Below are 18315 nucleotides of genomic sequence, written 5' to 3' on the forward strand. Positions count from 1 at the left end.
TGCCTCACGCCGTGTTGACTGAGCTGCAGACACACTGCACATCCTCAGCCCGCAGACCACGAGTGGCAGCAACCTGGAAAAACTTTAAGCTCTGAACGCGAGCAATCGTATCAGTGAATTTAACAAGAGTTGTCATCTGCTTAAAGATATTCACATGCTTACAGGATCACAAGCTACAGAACCACTAATTTACGAACAAAGTGTATTAAGATCGTTCTGGATGAACAGGAAAAACGTTAGCTAGAAAATAATTGCACAATTACCTCTGATATTTTATTAGAAAACTGACATTTAATATCTTTAATTATTCACACAACAGCTATGAAAGAGAAAGGTTTTCTTCCTTGAACGGGAAAATAAACATGGTCAAATTCCTCTCCATCCTCACCATCACTCCTACACTCCTTTCCTAAATAAACCTCCTGCTGAAGCCAATGGAAGCTTTGCAGGCGATGAGCTTACGGCAAGCAGTGCCCAAAAACTCCAAAGCGTCGAGGGCAAGCTTCTTAAATATTCTGAGTTTACCTCAACACGAAAACCAGCCACGTTTCTGATAAATTATGTGTCTGCTTGACATGGTTTACCAGCTTGCTGTGCCAAGAGGGACAGTAGTACGCAATGAACTTTTGAGACCATGGGACAATTTCTGAAGCACTCACAAGGCCCCTTCTAAGCAGCTTCGCCTTCCAGCTTGTGACACACCACCATTGCCACTGGCACCTGTTAAGCAAGACCAGAACTCAAGTGTCTCTCCTGTACGTCAAGACTGAATTACTAAAACCCATTCGTGAACAGTTACTTTAGTGAGAACTGTATAATAAAAGAAATCTTCCCTTTTACCAAAATAAAGGCTCCCTAAAGTAAATGGAGGTTTCTAGTAATGCACAAATCTAATGAAATCTCTGTTCTCACCTTCACTAGGCACATTATTTTTATTGCCTTTTTTTAAGCTATGAGGAAATGTATTTCTTTTCATCCTCTAAAGTTTCTATTATGTCTTTTTTGTCAAAAAGATATCCTATCCTTCTTTTCTTTTTTCAAGCCAGTTCAACATCAGGCAAGAACTACATTCAGCATTATGCACAAATTCAAGGTCCACTCCTCTTACAGCGTGGGAAGATTATGATCACCACTTCACTTCCAGGATCAATATTCCATGCATCCAAAAGGCTTCATCACATAAAACTAAAACCAGATAATGACTGAAGAAGCTACCTGAAGCAAGGTCCCTGAGCTACTCTCATTCAGTACCCTTTACTATCACTCCAAAAAAAGAAAAAGTCCTTAGCACTCACAGCACTCTAATCGGACTCTTACCTGAAAACATAGAAAACTAAGTTCAGAAATCAGTACATTTGTATTCAGCCCTGAACAACATTTTGAAGCCTATCTGCCAGTTTTTGAATTTCCAACTGCGTTTTTACTTGGAAAAAATTGTTGCACCAATTACTCTACACAGAACATAATCCTTGTCAGTAATGCTATAAAACCAAAAGCAATATTCTCCTATGCAACTAGTCTGTCAAAGAATTTCAGTAACTGAATTTGGTATTTATACTCTTAAACCTACACATACCAACCTCACTGCACACAAAATCCGTATGCCTGAAATTTGGGTGTAAATCTGCAGGAACTGGAGAACAGCAGAATCCTCCCTTCAAACCAACTTCCCACAGTGGTTATCCCAGCCTTAGGACTAGCTTTGTGGTCATAATATCAGACCAGAACAGCTGCTCCCAACAGCCCCCTTCAAGTCAGCATGTTTGGGACCATCACTTTATCCTGTGTCTGCTATACACTGCCTGGAAAAGGTCAAGAGTATGTTATTAATCATTTGCATTTATGAGCACTAAGCTTACCCCAAATACGTCTTGTCTTGTTTTTAACAATGTACACAATAGTACCAAAAAGAAATGCTACCTCCCACTTCCCCATTTTGGACCAAATGCAGTTCAGTGCCAACACAGGCGATCATATGAGAAATGCTCCAAATGCCACTCATTTTATGTCATCTATGAATGTGACCCCAAAAATTTAGAACCTCTTTTTTCAACTTCTTTCAGCTTAAAAGGTGTCAAACCCTTCAAACTGTGTCAAAACTTTCCCCAGCATACAGATAAAAAAAAAGTTGTTGTGTACCTGAAAGCTTAGGAATTTAGTCACTAAGATTCATCTTTCAAATTGATTGGTACCTGCATTAATCAATGCCAAAAGAAAAAACACTAACACAGAAAGAGCATGGAAGGAATTCTAATTAGCTCTCAGTTTATGTGTTAAAACTGAACCAACTCCTGTTGCAGTAGCATTACAGTTCTGCTAAACTTCTCACTGATTCTTGACCTCCAGAGTTTTCTAATTACCTATTCTGTTTATATTTTCGTACTTTTCTACCACTGAATTTTAAAAGGACTTTACATGCTCATGAAATTTTCGACCTGTGTGTGGCAGATTCTAATGCTACTCTGGTTTCAAACTTTTGCCCTAAGTCAATCAGCTATCTTCACAAAACAAAGTTTAAGGAAAAAAAATACAAGAAAAAAAAAACAAGTGAAGAGAGCTCTGAATATGCACAGTCTTTTAATTCCCAGGTTACTTGGATGCACCCCTACATACAAACTTTGTAATCTAGCAGTTGCTATGAGCACCCAGAGAAGATGTGTTTTCTGAGGCGCTAAAACCCAAAAAAGCATCTTCCACACAAAAAGTGGCAGCATGAGGACCTCTATCTTGTCAACAACAACAGAGTTCTTTTTCCACGTGTACAGTTTACATACTTACCCAGGAAAGCAAATGGAAATTACAGACAGACGAAGATGAAGCTGTCCCAAAGCCTTTGTCATGTGATAGTGACCTATAAAGTATCAAATAAAGCACATCATCAGCACACCATGATTTTACAATATTGTAACTCACCACAACGCCAACAAGAGGAGAGATCCCAAAACTTGAAACTTGCTCCCTCCTCACCCCCACCGCAGCTAAGTTGTCATTTAAACAAGATGACAGTCGTAGGGATCGGTAAGGAGCAAGGAAAAGATGCATCGTGTCTTTAAAGGGCATTCGGAGTGGGCAAATGGAGCAAATCATCTGAGTGTGCATCAGCAGGGTGGGTTATTTTTCCTCTGTCTCTCGCACACACGGATGCATGTTTATGCGCGCACACAGACACATATACGTACACACAGGGATGCATCACGTAATTATTTACATGCACACACAGAGATACTCGCACGTATTATCAAAATAAAAGGCAGAAAGTTGACCACCATCTGCAAGGAGGCATACATAACAATAACCCTCGGGAACTTCACAAGTCAGCGAGCAATCCCCGCGCGTGGATAAGCCAAACAACGCAAAAATTAACAACAAGAATAAGCCGCCAGACCGCAGGTACGAGATCCACCCGCGGAGACAGACAGACAGACGGACGAGAGGGACGAACGGCAGGCTGCGAGGCTGGAGCACAGTTTCAGGTAATGCCCGTTCCCCCCCCGGCAGAGCCCAGCGGAGCCGCCCGGGGAGCCGCGGCCGCCCGGCCGCCCCTCGGCCACCGCAGCCCGCGGGGAGAGACCCTCGGCCAACGCGGGGGGGAGCGGCGCTCGCAGCCACCGCCCGCCCGCCGCCCACCCCGCCCGTGCAAAGTGTAGGGCCACCGGAATTCGGGCTCCGGGGTGGGGTGGAAAGAAAAGGTATTAAATATGGAGAAAGACCGCCGTGACCCAGGGTTTTCCCGTCTCCCCCCCCGCGCCCCCCGCCCCCCGTCACCATCAAGTTTGCATCCTAGTTACAAAATGTCGATCTTGAAGGCTGACAAGACACCGGGAGAGGGGGAGAGAGCGAGAGAGAGAGAGTGAGTGAGAGAGAGAGAGAGAGAGAGAAGAGAGAGTCCATCTTGCTTTGAGGGGGGGAGGAGAGGAGCAATAATGCAGCGCATAAATCTCACCCTCCCAGGGGAAAAGTCTCCACAACACCTTTGGGGGCGGGCGGGTGCGCAGGGAAGGGGCGGCGGCGCGGGGAGGGGGCGCGGGGGGCTCCCCGGCCCTCCCAGCTGCCCTCCCCGGCGGGCTCCGGCGAGGCAGGCTGGCAGCAAACACCTCCCTGCTGCTCCCCTCCTCCTCCCCGCGGGCCCGGGCGATGATCCCGCTGCTGCCGCCGCCGCTGCCACCGGGGAGGAGGTGCCGCCGCCGGGAGAGCCACATGGAGACCAGCACCCCGTCCCTGCCCCGGCGGCCGAGCCGGGCCCCTCCGCCGCCCCGCCGGGCTGCGGGACTTGGACGTGTCACCAGCAGGACGGGCAATGGTTTCGGCGCCCCAGGCCCGAGTGACCACCGCCGGCCTGGCGGCGCCCCGGCCTCCCCGCACACACTCACCTCCGCAGAAAACTTTTAACCGCGGGCCTCCCCCGGAAAAAGTGGCGAATCCGCCCCGCACACGGTTAAAGCCCCGCGGCCCCCCGGCTCGGCTGGCGGCGAGCGGGGGAGACCCGGGCACGGTCCTTCCCCGCCCCGGCGGGGAGGGAGGGAGGAGGCAGCAGGCAGGGAGGGAGGGGGCGGGCAGCCGCCTGCCGGTGCCTCTCGCCCAGCCGCCGTGCATGTCGCCTCGGCGGCTCTCGCATCGCTTCGTTTTACCTTCCTCATTCAGCGGCGGCAGTGGGCTGCCACCGATATTCCTAACGCAAACCTGCTGCCGTGCGGCGCCCGGGATTAACGCGACTGCCTCCTTTCCCCTGCCTCCAACCCTTCCTTCCCCGTCCTCCTCCTCCTCCTCGCAAACCCACACTGGATCGGCTCTCCTCACAGCCATGCAAGTTTCATACATTGCAAATAAACCCGAGAGGAGGAAGAGCGAAGCGGCTGGCGGGGAGCGGGGGGGGGGAGGAGGAGGAGGAGGAGGAGGAGGGCTGCTTTCTGTAATTTACCAGCGACCCGATCTCGCAGCAGCAAATAACAGCCGAGCACCCATCCGGCTCCCGGCGGCCGGCAGAGCCCCCACCGAAGCGGCTGCCCCCTCCCCAGGGCGCCCCTCGCCAAGTTTTCTGTCATCGCGACCACCCAATGTCACAACTTACCTTCAGAAATAGGACTTCGCGCGGCCGAGGCCTGCCGCCGCCTCCCCCCGGCCCCCGCCCGCCTCCCTCCCTCCCTTTCTCCCTCTCCACCTTAAACTTATTGACACAACATAATCCCGCATCCACGCGAAACTCCGGCAGCGCCGTCCGCCCGCCCCCCCGCTGCCCACCGGGGCCGCCGCCGCCCGGGTGCATCGCCGATGACTACCGGAAAACGCACAGCCCAACTCTCCGGCCGAGCCCGGCGGCCGCTGTTGTTGTCGGGGTCGGCGCCGGGGTTTTTCCGCCCGCTCCCTGTGCGGCCGCCGGATCAGCTTCTTCCCCCTCTCCGGTTTTATATCCCCCACCACCCTCTCTGCCGGCGGCGGCGCGGAGCCCCCCAGGCCGGCGGCAGCCGATACCGATCCGCGCACTCTCCCCCGCGCCTCGCCGCCCCGCGGGATGAAGTTTCGTTTCTGCCTGCCGCGATTTCCCTGTCAAGTCCTCCCGGAGGCACGCACCGAGCGGTGGCCGGTGGCCATCCCTCCTCTTCCTCGCCCTCCTTCCCCTTCCTCCCTCCGCCGCTGCTCTTGCCTCTCTCTGTGGCGGCGAGAGGTGCCTGGTTTCAAACGCAGCCTGGCACTGGCTGGCCTACCCCCGCCGCCTCTCGGGCTCGGCTCGCTGGTGTGTTAAATGCCCTGCGCTGTACCGCGATCCACTTCGCCCCCTCCCCGTCAAACAGCCCGTCACTCCTGCCCTCCCGGCCGGGCGGAGGGCTGGCGGCACCAACCCACCCGTCCTCCGCTGCCCAAACTTTCCAAACGAAGGCAGGGCTGGAGAGAGGGAGGAAAAGTGACTGGGAGCCGCGGCAGCCGCCGCGCCGGGCAGGGGAAGCTCCGCGCCGCCTTCCCGGCCGCCGGCGCCGCAGAGGGGGCGCGGGGGGCTGCCCCGCCGCTGGGGCGCGGATGGGAAAGTGTGGGGCGAGGGCACCCCTATCTCTCTCTCTCTCTCTCTCTCTCTGTCCCTCCCTCCCTGCCTGCCGCTGCCCGTCTCCGCCCGCCCGGTGCGGGGCGGCGGGCGGGCGCACTCACTCACCTCGGCGGGGCGCGCACCGCGCCGCTGGGCCGGACGCGGCTCGAAGCGCAGCCCCTCCACCCCGGCGCCCGCGGAACGCGGCTCCACACAGAGCCATGCAACCCGGGCAGCGCCACAACACTCCCCGCGATATAAGCCGGCCCGCCATTGGCCGGCGCGCTGAGCGACGGGCCCGCCGGCCACTCAGCGCCGCCGTTACACCCGCGGCCCGCGAGGGAGCCGCCGGCGCACACACTCCCCGCACACACTCACACAAAGATCGCCGCGCTGCCCCTCGCGGGGTTCGCGGAGCCCCCGGCGGCGGTGCCGGAGCGGGGCAGGGAGCGGGGGCCGCCCGGGGCAGCGCGGAGCCGTGCCGGACGCAGCGAGGGCAGCCGCTGTCCATTGGGCGCCCGGGCAGTGCTGCGAGAGTAAACTACGCCTGCCCTGGGCAGCGCCGGCGGGTAGCGGGGTGCGAGCTCGGCCCGGCCCGGCGCACCCCGAGCAGCTCCCCCGGTAACTTACTCGCCCGAGTTGGGAGGGTTTCATTCAGAGGCCAAAGCACAGCGAGCCAGAAGTTGCGGGAGGCGGCAGCGCATCCGCGCAGCCCCTGCTCGGGCAGTAAACACGGGGAGCCAGCCCCGCGGCCCGGGGGCGGACGGGCCGAGCCGGCGATGCCCCCTGACCCGGCCACGGGGTTTGAGGCAGCGGCGCCGCGCGGGGATGCGGCGGAGCTCCGGGCGGTGCCCGCTGCCGGAGGAATCCTCGCCCAGGCGTGGCAGAGAGGCCCTCACCGGGCCAGCATCGGCAGCACGGCCGGCTTCACACCGGCTTCCCGTAGAGACAGCTCGGCCGGCAGAACTAGCCGAGTATAGCGCTGGGGTCTGCGCCACGCTCCGCATCCTGCCCGGCCCCCTGCCCTGCACCTCGCGGACGGTACCAGCCACATGGATGTGAAATTCATCCGAGAATTTCTGTGACTTACGGGCTGGTACGCACAAAGCGACGGTGTGAGGCCAGCAGCTTTTGGGTGGCTGCATGGCGATTGTGCTGACGGGTGTTGGAAAAGCCCTGTGGAAATGTAGTCTAACTTTTTTGGAGAAGCTCCTTTCTACTGCAGAAATCAAACACAACATGAAAGCGTACTGTGTACACTGGCCCTATATATTAATGTTCGCAAGGGTTTGAATATATGCAACATGAGACCTTTATGGTTTTTAAGGAGAAGACACATGGCATTTATTCTTATGGTTAGGAAGCACTAATTTTTTTGTGTGGCACTGTCTCCAGGCGGGATGCTGACAACTGACATAATAAAAAAAGGGCCAGAAATAATAATAATTATAACAACAATGGAAACTGAAGTGTACTTGTTTTTTTTCCAATAAAAGAGCAATGTTTGTGCTTCACAATGGCTTTACATATCCAACGCTCCAAGGATGTTGCAACGTTTATTCCATGTATGTTCTCAGTCCTGAGCTTTATGCCATTGTGATACGGTTGATTTCAGCATCTTCCCATAGTGTTTCTGCTCTTCTTTCGTTCCTCCCACCTTTTCCAGTATGGCAGAATTATGTTGAATAACTGTGAAATAATATTTCTTATGTCTGAATCATATAGTGGGGTAAAGTACAAGCTGATATTAGAAAACTAAATTGCATCTGTATTTCTAAGAAAGCATTTTGAATTAGCTTGCACATTTTTTCTTAAGATGTGAGAAAAGTATTGTAAATGCCCCTCCCTCTTGCTTGTTGTAAGCAGGCGTGGGTTTGTCAGTGCCTGAATAATATAAAAATAACAGGATAAACACATTCTTGTAATTAATGCATTCTACTTCATTATTTCATTTTCAGTGCTAAGAAGGCAGACCCAACCATCTATCTACTGGAAGTCAGGTGCATGTCAGGTGTCACAGTTTGGGACACTGGCAAGTGAAGGCACACAAATTTCATTAGTCACATATGAAAAGGTTGGCCTAATTCTTAGACAGAGCTTCCTCCTACCATTTGTAGATTGTGAAGAGCTTTGCAGTAGTGGGTAAGCAGCATCTTTTCAGTATGCATAAGTAGTTGCTGGTAAAAGTAAGAGGCCTAATCCAGACAGTTAAAATTTACATGGTATAGTTTCTTATATGTCAGTGTTGGTGCCTTGTTTCTTGGATTCTTTTACCCATATTAATAATAGCACACCATGGAGCCTCTTATACCTCTTCATTGCTAAAATCCTGCCAAAGCAGGTAATTACTGAGCAATATAAGTGATGTAGACACTTCATAGTATACATGAATTTCATTTTAAAGGATGTTTAATTTTGTTCTTAACAGAACTCTCTATTACACTTGATGCATTTACTGTCCATTTCAGAAAAGAGGCCAAGATAAGGACACCTTGCATGTAAAGTAGTTTTTTACAGCTGTACAAAATGGATACACAGTGCTTCTAAACAGAACAATTGTGTTTTGTATCTGCTTTGTACAGTTACAAATGGCTCATGACTTAGTTGCAAGGCAGGTCACCTATTAGGCCTGTAGAAGCAGAAGTATTTTGTCACCCTTTAAAAGAGATGAGTAAGCTGAGGTATGCTGCTATGGTCAGAAAATAAAATGTGTGCATTTCCACTGCCTTTGATTTATTTTGTCTATAGTGAAAGAGAGAACTGTGTTTTCTTGGGCTATCAATCCAGGGCCTTCTGCAAACATTGAGGTCATGAAGGGGAGAGGGAGAGGTTAGTAAATATTTCTGGGTTTCCATTTTTCTATATATGATTTTAAGCAAATTAATCTCTTTGCATGACCACTTGGAGATATTTCTGGCTTTAGTCAGTCACTGTTATCAAGAGTTATAAGGTGTTAGCAAGTGTCTGTGAGGAATTTTTCGAGGGACAGAAAGTGCTGCAATTTTTAAAATTACTGATTATTTGTTACTTTAAAACTTCACACAAGTTGCATTTCTAGATTTTTCTGCAAAGTCTTGTGTCATCAGATGGCACTTTTCTGTCACTCCTGTGTAGTTGGTATTAATTTTTAAAAGAGAGATGCCCCAGCCGTACCCTGTGGCACGTTCCCATGTGCTCCTGTTACAGCCAGCACTCTGCTGGAGTCAGTGCACCTCAGCACAGATAAAGTGGTTTGCTCGGATGCGCCCACAGTGGGATTTGGGGCTTCAAAGTTGCACATCAGTGGCATTTGTCTGAATTCATCTAGCTTTGCCTTTTTTGTGCTCAACTGATGGCAGAGTGTCTCCCTCCCAACCCCATGTCCCCTCCTAATTAATCTGTGGCACAACATGAAAGACCTAAGCAGCCATGTGTCTGTGCTCTGTCAAGAGGGAAAAAAAAATACTTCATTTCACTTTGTTGTTATGTAATAATAACAGGAAAAATAGTAACATCAATATATATAATAGTAATTGGGGTTTGTTCTATTCCCTTCCTTTGGGGCCTGCTGTGGAGCCCGTACTGTTGGGAAGGGGGCCAAGTTTGATCCTTGATTACCATTTTCTCTGCTCCTCCTGCCCAGGGGGTGGAAACTACCTGCTGACTGTGGAACCAAGTTGCCCACTGGTAGCTCTTCCGGGCTGAGGTACACGTGTGCTTCCATGGCCATTGTAAATGTATTCGGATAATAAAAGGGAAGCTTGGACTAACCAGCTGCAGCCTGAGCCTGCAGGCCCTGGATCCCTTTGAGCTGCTACCATGGCTGACTACAAGTGACGGTTGTCATGTGAGCAGGGAAAGAAGGCCATAAGGCAACTCTGGGAGCATATGCTTTATCTGCGTTAAGCTTTGCACACAGCCTGGGGAGAAGCATGGGGAAGAAAGGGTGAGGCAGATGCAGCCTTATGGAGCATGTCCCACCTCTGTTGCTTTTTTCCTGTGGCTTGTGCCCACCCACAGTCCATGGAATAGTGTGGCATCCTCCAGGTTAAAAAACACTGGAGCAGGACAATGCATTAGTGGGCCTATTTTCCTCCCCAATGCACTTGTATAACATGGTAACATTAATAGCAATTTATGTGCAAGCACTGAAGGGAGGAGGCATTTTAGCTGAACTAAAGCTGCAGAATATCCTCTGCAGAGTAGGAACAGAGCCACAGGATCAGTGCAGGACAGCCATTCTTCAAGAACCACACTTCTAGGAAGTTATTATTCCCACCTCAGCCCCACTTTCAGTTTCTTGAGAACTCAACAGAAGTATGTAGAAGTCAAAGAAAGGACCAACTTGTTCTGTTTGTTTTTTCTGTAGGAGGGCACAGTTAAACTCTGACTGTATTTCTTTGTTCTTGTTCCTTACTCCTTTTCTTTCACAACATTAGAATAATCAGGGTATTTTCTTCATAATTTTGAGATGCTGCTTCTCAGTGTTCTCTTCCTATACCTGTGCATCTAATTCACACTGTCTCCTATCAACTGTTTTTCTTTTTTTTTTTTAATGCCTCCTTTTACTAGTTAGTAAAAAACCACTGCAACCCTCTAACAGAACCAGACACTAAGAACATTAGATCCTACAAGCAACCTCTGGCCTAAGCTACTAGCAGTTTCATTTGACAAGTTAGACAAGAGAGTAGGAAAGGGAACAGACAGGTAAAATGACTGCCAGGAGTCTCATAGTATGGAAGCAGGAAAGTAAAAAATCAAATCTGACCTTCTAACTTGCAATGCATTGCTCCATACATTTCTTTCTCCGTTGCTCTGAGATTTCTCTTTCATAGTGCCTCCCTTTTTCAGAGAAATATTACTACACCTTGAGGAGCTATTTACCATTTTTTCCTGTTTCAGAAGAATTGAGTAATAGGTTAGCCAGAACATCCACATCCGTCTGAGTCTATCATCTCTGTAAAAATCTGCTGCTGATTCTGCAAGACATTTATGTATATGTTAAACTAATATATATTAACTAAACATACTAGTGTATGGGAAATATATAGTGTCTAGACTAATGAAGCAATTGTCTGCTAATCTCTAAACTCAGTAGATTGTCCTTGTGTTTATACAAGTATACTGCATTACAGAAAATATGTAAATCAGGTCAGACCTGCTCACGTGAGGTTATGTAGCCCTTTGAGTTAGTCTAGCTCAAGCAAATCAGTTTCCATAGCCAGCAACATGAGAGCAGCAAGTCTGTCATTCACATCCAGTAACTTGGGATTCCTTCAGACTTACTGAAAAAGTCCCCATTAAAAGCTGGGCCAAAGGATAGCAGCTTTCCCTCAATGCCACCCTTCCAATTTTTTACAGTTACCGCTTTATCTCTCATGTAAACTGCAATAATATTTAACTGCTGTAAGCATAAAATGTAATTGGAACTAATATTTCAATTTTAGATTGTTTTCCCCTTATTACAGTTTAGTACTATCAAGTAGCTTTCTCCCTCCTCCACCCAAGGGCCTCTTTTTCCTATCTCTGCTTCTGGTATTATTCAAACATTTATTTGATTGTTTGCTTGTTTTCCCTTTTCTGTAAATGTTCATGATGCTGTACAGAAACTACAACTGTGTTCTAGTGTCCTCCTCCAACCTCCAGTATACCACTAGAGACTTTAGATCTACCTCACAAATATGTGTTTACTTCTGTCTAGATGAACAAGGACAATCAAGGAGCAAAAAGTTCTTAGCCTGCTAAATCCACTGCTTGGCTGAAGTGGCAAGTCCCTGCAGTGACTCAAGTGAAAGAGCAGCACCCATTAGGTCTGAGCATGACTTCTTACAGCTTGGTGAGCTTCCCAGATTTATGTCTCATTGCCCCACTGCCATGCCTGTAGTTATGTTCATTTTGAGACCGCAACACACTCCTTTGGCTGCACAGTGCTGCTACCATTTGTAAAGTAAATAAGGCAAGTGACCATTTGACCCTAAATAACAAGAGCATGCATTAGTCACTGAACTACTCAAATACATGGTATTTGACTCTTAACTTGTTATATCTAGGGAAATACAGAGCACTGCAGATGTAATACTAGGGATCTTGTTCATCTCTGCAAGGGAGAGGCTTCAAAGAGGCAGAGATCGGAATTTTATTCCTTCAGGTGGTAGCCATGTGACATAGCAAAGGCAGAGGACACAGAGCTCAGCTTCTGTCAAAGAGAGAAGAAGCATCCAATCCAGTGGTACACAAATACAGCAGCCTGTATGGAGCACAAATACATCTAGCCTTTCCTTTTGGAGGCATTGCTTTTGGAATTAAAATTATCAGCTTTAAAGGAAGATATAGAGTGGGGAGCAAAACAGGATGGATCTTGAGGCCTTCCAGGAGGGGGGAAAAAAAAAGGGAAGAAATAAAAATTCATATCTTTGACTAGTGCAACCCACTATAAATATTCTTACAGGAGCAAGGCTGTGTGCTGCTTCAGTGCATCCAGGTGAGAGGCCTCATGAGAGGAAAGTAAATCAGAACATTGCATTGTTTCTGTCCCACTAGGGTCAAATGGAGAAGAAGGTGACACTTAAGAAGGGCACTTTCTCCTGCTCCTCCCTGCTCCAACATGAGAATTGTTGGCAGACCAGTCTGTAAGAACTAGCTCTTTTAAAATATATGGTGTGCCTTCCTGCATGCCCTCTTAATGGGGCTTTTCCCTGAAGTCAGCAGGTTCTTGTGACTTTCCCCAGTGACAGTGCTAAAGCAAGGAAGATCCTTTATAAAGCAGGCAAATACCACACTGGAGTCTGTCTACCAACCCTCTTTGGTTTAGCCCTGAAACACCCATGGCGGGTTCTGACTGTTTGCAGCTCTAGCATAAGCATTTGTTTGTGTTGGGATCTCTGCATCAGTAGAAGTTACAACCTTCACTAGTTGTAATGCTGTCTCTCCTTGTAATTTTGTGAAAGGTAAGTGGTGGAGCTGATCCACATTTCAAGTTTTAACCCTGTCAGAAAAAATTATTTTGATAATACTAGGCCATTTGTTTTCAAATGATGAGTTTTGTCAATTGCTGGTTTGGGGATTTACATTTATGTATGTGAAAGGAAGGAGAGGTATAAGTACCTCTATTTGCCTGCAAAAGTTTAAATTTTTAATTGCTTTACAAATTAAACATTTTCATGTTTCAATGAAAAAAAAACCACCTTAAAATGCTCCAACCTGAAACATAGCATTTTTAGTGCACCTTCCTGGCCTTCAATGTCAATTTGCTTCAACATAAGTTTTTGAAAAATAATCAATCCAGGTTAACACAAGTGATCTCTTGTCCTTTTTTGTTCTTTTTTTTTTTTTAACCTCCAGAATTTGAAAAATTGGTGGTTTGCATAGCCCTGTCTGCATTTTTTTCAGATTGAACTTGTGGAAGGCATGCAGAGATCTATGGTGAGATTTATGGTCTGTGATGAACTGGATGTTCATAAAGAAACTTTAAATCTGTGACTCTGTTGAAGTCCTACTGAGAGGAACTCAAGTCATGCATGCTCCACAGTGCTCAGATTGAGTTAATTATTATTTCCCCTTCATTCTTAAATTTCCAGGCTGACTGTTGATTCCACTCTCCTTTTTCTGCACATATAAAAGCCTTATTTTGAAAAGTACTAGAGCGCCTTACATCCAAACCTAGGTTCCAGTCAAAGGGAGATTTATGTACTTGTCTATTGACTTTTAGGGAACTGTTCATGCACATAAGCTTAAGCCTCTGCATGACCTTGGTGCTTCCAAAGAGACCTGCCCAGATACAAGTGACTTTGGCTTCAAAGGTCTGTCACTTCTCTGTCTTCCTTGTGAAGCTGGAGCTTTATGTTGAGATGCGTTTCTTGCTCCAAAACTTTACAATCAGTGAGCGAAATCCTGACAACATGAAAAGCAGTGATGGAGCCCTTTGACTACAGCAGAGGATTCTGCTATCGTCAGTTTATAAATACTTGTCAGGATCTCTTATTTTGCAATACAGATGGCAACAACTGGACTGAAAACCTGGTCTGAGATTTCTCATTCAGCCAGTGCTACCTCCCAAGTTTTTGTTACTGAAAAGAATTGAGGGAATTGGTTTGTGTAACCACATTTGTTTATGTAGTTTCATATAGATTATTTTTATTTATATTTTTCTCGCTGTGCTTCTGAATGGGTATGTAAAGCACCAAAAGCCAAACAAAAATTGCTTTTCACTGGCACATCTGTGCCAAAACTGGTTTTCCCATACTTCAGTAACAAGAAAATACTTCTGGTATTCATATTTTTGGGGTTCAAAGCCATTTTTATCTGAGGATGAAATGTTAAATATGACATTTGCCAATGGGGTCAGAGATGTTTCCTTAAGGACAAGGCCGTCACAGAAAACTCATTACAAGGGGGAGTAATAGCACTGGCCACCAAACAGGGTGGCATGTGGAGATTCACGCATCAGCACATGAGCTCTAGAGCAGGGGAAACCACTGCACCCCCCCCCAAATCCTCTTCTCTGCTTACTGCTGCACCAAAGGCCTGTTGCATTAAATATGTGTTATAAAAGCAGGGAGGAAACGAGCAAATTAACCTGGGCCTTTACCCCTCCAAGGGTATGCAGACAGCAGAAAGTGCCCCTAAGGATTCAGGGGAAAATCTGACAGATACCATGGTAGAGCAGGGGGTAGATTAAGAATCTCAAGCAGCTGAAGTGACAGGTGACAGTTATATCTCTGTGTGCAAACAGTAACAACAGTGGGCAGATGGGTGTACTGGGCTTTCTACAGAAAATTGTTGGCACAAAGGGCTTGTAGCAACCTTGCAGAAGGATTTGGCATTAGCTTTAGTGGGCTGTGAGGGAACATAGAGGTCTCAACAAGCCCTTGCAGGATTCAGTCACTGAAAACAGTCACTTCAGTGCCTGTATCTAAGCCGCCTTGTGGTTCAGTAGCAACCAGAGTCCAGTCCTATATCCATTCTTTTACCCATGGTGCTTACATGTAGATTACTACTAACTCCAAAGTATGTTCACCTCATTTCCAAATGGTAAGAAAGTAGGTTTTATTATGTCTGCTTTACAGGTAGAAAACTGAGGCACAAAGAGGAACAGTGGCTCTTCCTAAGCGACAGTGGAAGATGGTGGCCAAAGAGGAAATTAAACCAAATTTTCTCCATCCTGAAGTTACAGACATACACCTAGAACCATCTCTGTGCCTGAAATAAGATGCTGAGTTGTCCAAAAAAGTGAAACTGCTCCCTGGATGCCCTCACAAAGTAGTGATGCTGTGTGAACCCATTCTGAGAATGGTGCTGTACCAAACCCTGACAAAATTATTGGAAAGGATCACATTCATGTCGATCAGTGTGGGGCAGTTCTCAAGGCTCTGCCATCACGCTGGCATTGGTATAATTTAGAGCTCAGCATCTTTGCATCCACATATGCAGGTGTAACAGGCGTGAGTGGATGAGTAGAGCAGAAGCTGTGACCATGCACCCTCTTCTGTTTCCTTTCCTTACCACACAGAGTGTTAAGTGGTGTGGGAAGTGTTATTTCCTTAAGGACAAATCCTCCTAGTATTTCACATTTTACTTGACAGGAACCCCTTCACCTTCCAATTTCAAATGAATACATTTCATTAGAAATGTTTCATATTTCTTGTGCAACTTATTCCAACAAGAATGTTTATCTTCATTGAATTGTTTGCATTTACTATCAAAATAAATAAAAAAAATATTAAGTGTAAATGGCATTTCCCCATGGGCTGTCTCATAAAAACAAACAAACAAGCAAATATGCAAACAAACAAAAAGCAAATGAAATCCAACCAGCTTTCTGGCAAGAGGAAAATTGTATGGGTAAAAATATCTGCTTGCTTGATTCCACATGCAGCTCTTTTTCCAGGGATGGAAATGCTTCACTGTGGAGCATACAGGGAGAACCTGATTATGTGAAGCTAGATTGTGGGGCTGTAATACATGTTGACAAGCACTTTCTCGGGAGGTACAATGACCTAAGCAAATGCCCACCAACACGAATAAGGTCTCCACAGTTTCACCTGCTTGTTAATACACTTATAGGTTGAACTCTATTGTACACACAAATTTACAAGCAGAAAGAGCTAAATATATGGAAATAGGGTAAGCATGCAAGTCTGAATACAGGTTATTTCCAGGAGTAAGTTCACTTCCACAAAACTTACATTCACCCAGTATTTTTGTGAGGTTCATCCCATCATGCAGGGATGAACATGACCAAAATACAACAGTTTTTCTTAAATTTGTGCCTACCAGCATAGGAAAGACATGGGTAATACAACATTTATACCCAAGGATTAAAATATTTGTCAAGCCCACTTCCAGAATGTTTAATCCTGTTTCTGAAATGGGGAAGGGAAAACAGGGACACCATTAAGGTACAGTGTGCACATGAAATGTGGAATGAAACTATTGTATATCAATTGCATTTGGAAAAAAACTTACTGGGAGCTAGGGCAAGAATCACTCTAGCTGTCTGCTAATTGAATAATTTGAGATGTTTTACAATATGAATTCTCTGAATTAAGGTGTTGCCAATCCAACTGAACTAGTAGCAATAGCCTTGAAACACTGCTAGATGGAAGAGCCTGGTTTCACAGGTGCCTCACTGAGATGCTTTGAACAGCAGTGCCTCTAAATGGTCCAACAGTTGGACACAACATGTGTCTGGGAGTTATAAACTTGCATGGCAGAATGGCTAGAGCACCTCTCCTTCAATGTTCAGGTTAGGCCTAATCTGTCTGTAGCCCTGTAGAAAAATATTTTCTAGGAAAATGAGAGTGCAAGGGCCACCACACATTGAAAGTCTGTTATTGAAGTAGAGGGTCCTGCTAGGGATTTTTTGTGGTTCTTCTTTCGTCAGTTTTACCTCTGTATTATTTTCATTTGATTTCTGATTATAAGCATTGGCCCTAGAGGGAAAAAATCTTGCTATTTATATGTTTGCTTTCTGCTGAGTCGTTCTGTCATGGTAGGAAGGGCTGGAATGCCCCTTGTACTCCAAGACACACCAAGTAGGAATATGGGCACCCTCTGTTTCACGTATTTCCGCTGCCACCTTCACTTCTCTTTTTATCTTTTCTCTGTGCTGTTTTTTCACCCTGCTAACACGTGGATGGAAATTGCCCCCATTGTTGTTCCCACTAGATTATTTTATTGCTTTTCTTATTTCAGTATCTCTCCTTATGCTGAACGCAACTCAGTAGCACTTTTAATCAAGGAAAAATGAGTTTCCTCACATCTGTACTCCTTTATGGTTTAGGGCAAGTAACAGATAGAGAATCCTTCTTCAAAACTAGTTTTTATGAATCAACCGCGATGGTTTAATGAAAGGACCCAAATGTTTTTTAAGCATTTTCCTGTTACTATTAATAATAATGTACTTTCTCCAAGGTTCTTTTTGGTTTTGGCTAACAAACTGTGTGGTTGCTACCTTCCCTGTTACAGTTCAGTGTCTTCCCAAGAAAAGACCCAGTTGGTAAAATCTTGTTGCTGTTTTTATTAGAATACAAACTCTCTTCTAAAATATTGGTTTGACCTCTTCTGTTCTCCAGCTTTTTTCAGAGCTTTTACAATGACACTGAAGTAAGTCCAGAGTGTGTTTTTGCCAGGTTGTCATCCTTGGACTGAGGTCTGTAGGGGTAGTCTGCTTTCTTGTGGCAGTAACCAAACACGTACTTTGCCAATGGAACTAATTCCTTTCTTTGCAAAAACTTCTGTGTGCTTTGAGAAATTTTGTGGATTGCTGGCTAGTAAACTTTCATGCTGAACAGTCATGTGTGTATGTGTATGTGTGAAAAAAAGACAGGAGAAATATCCTACAAAATTCAGAAGTTTCAATATGGCAACTGTCCTAGTCCACTTTGAGACTCCTTTATGTATGATGAAGTAGTAATTTAGCATAATAATAAGATGAAGGTCAATTTTTTTAGATGTTCTTTAAGAAGTCCTCATTTTCTCACTATCCATGGATGCAGAGATAATACAACAAGGATACTAGCACAGACTGTTTCAGCATTTACTCTTTCCCAGCACATGGTGCTTGATAATAGCATCCTGTTGATCTTTGTCCTCTGTATTTGGCTCTGTAAAAATCTGTTAGGAAACAGTTGTAGTGCTGGGGACTGAAGCCATAGGATGCTGCTGTATCTCTGTTTCAACCAGAGATTTTATAAAAGTATTAAAGGGTTATTTCTTATCTCTGATTAAGTCTAAGGTTTCATTTCTTTAGTATAATACATACTTGCTTTTGCTAATATTTTAAAAACAGTCATCAATCATGTGTTGTAACAGAAGACTAG

At 46.3% G+C, this 18315-nt stretch overlaps 1 protein-coding gene across 23 annotated transcripts in view; it reads right to left on the reverse strand.

Annotated features, from left to right (window-relative positions):
• BBX (BBX, HMG-box containing) overlaps nt 1-6183 on the reverse strand; it is a 140088-nt gene extending 133905 nt beyond the window's left edge. For 4 of the 23 annotated variants that reach the window (XM_027681009.1, XM_027680993.1, XM_027680992.1 and 1 more), the window contains exons 1-2: nt 5159-5178; nt 2779-2851 (exon numbers count right to left, since the gene is read on the reverse strand). The gene's annotated coding sequence lies outside the window, so the exon portion shown is untranslated. The other 19 variants (XM_027681003.1, XM_027681004.1, XM_027680996.1 and 16 more) reach the window with 13 other exon arrangements.
• Between the last annotated feature and the right edge of the window lie 12132 nt (nt 6184-18315).

The sequence above is a fragment of the Neopelma chrysocephalum genome, unplaced genomic scaffold (genome assembly GCF_003984885.1).
Source record: "Neopelma chrysocephalum unplaced genomic scaffold, ASM398488v2 Primary Assembly neopelma1_60, whole genome shotgun sequence".
NCBI classification, from domain to species: domain Eukaryota; kingdom Metazoa; phylum Chordata; class Aves; order Passeriformes; family Pipridae; genus Neopelma; species Neopelma chrysocephalum.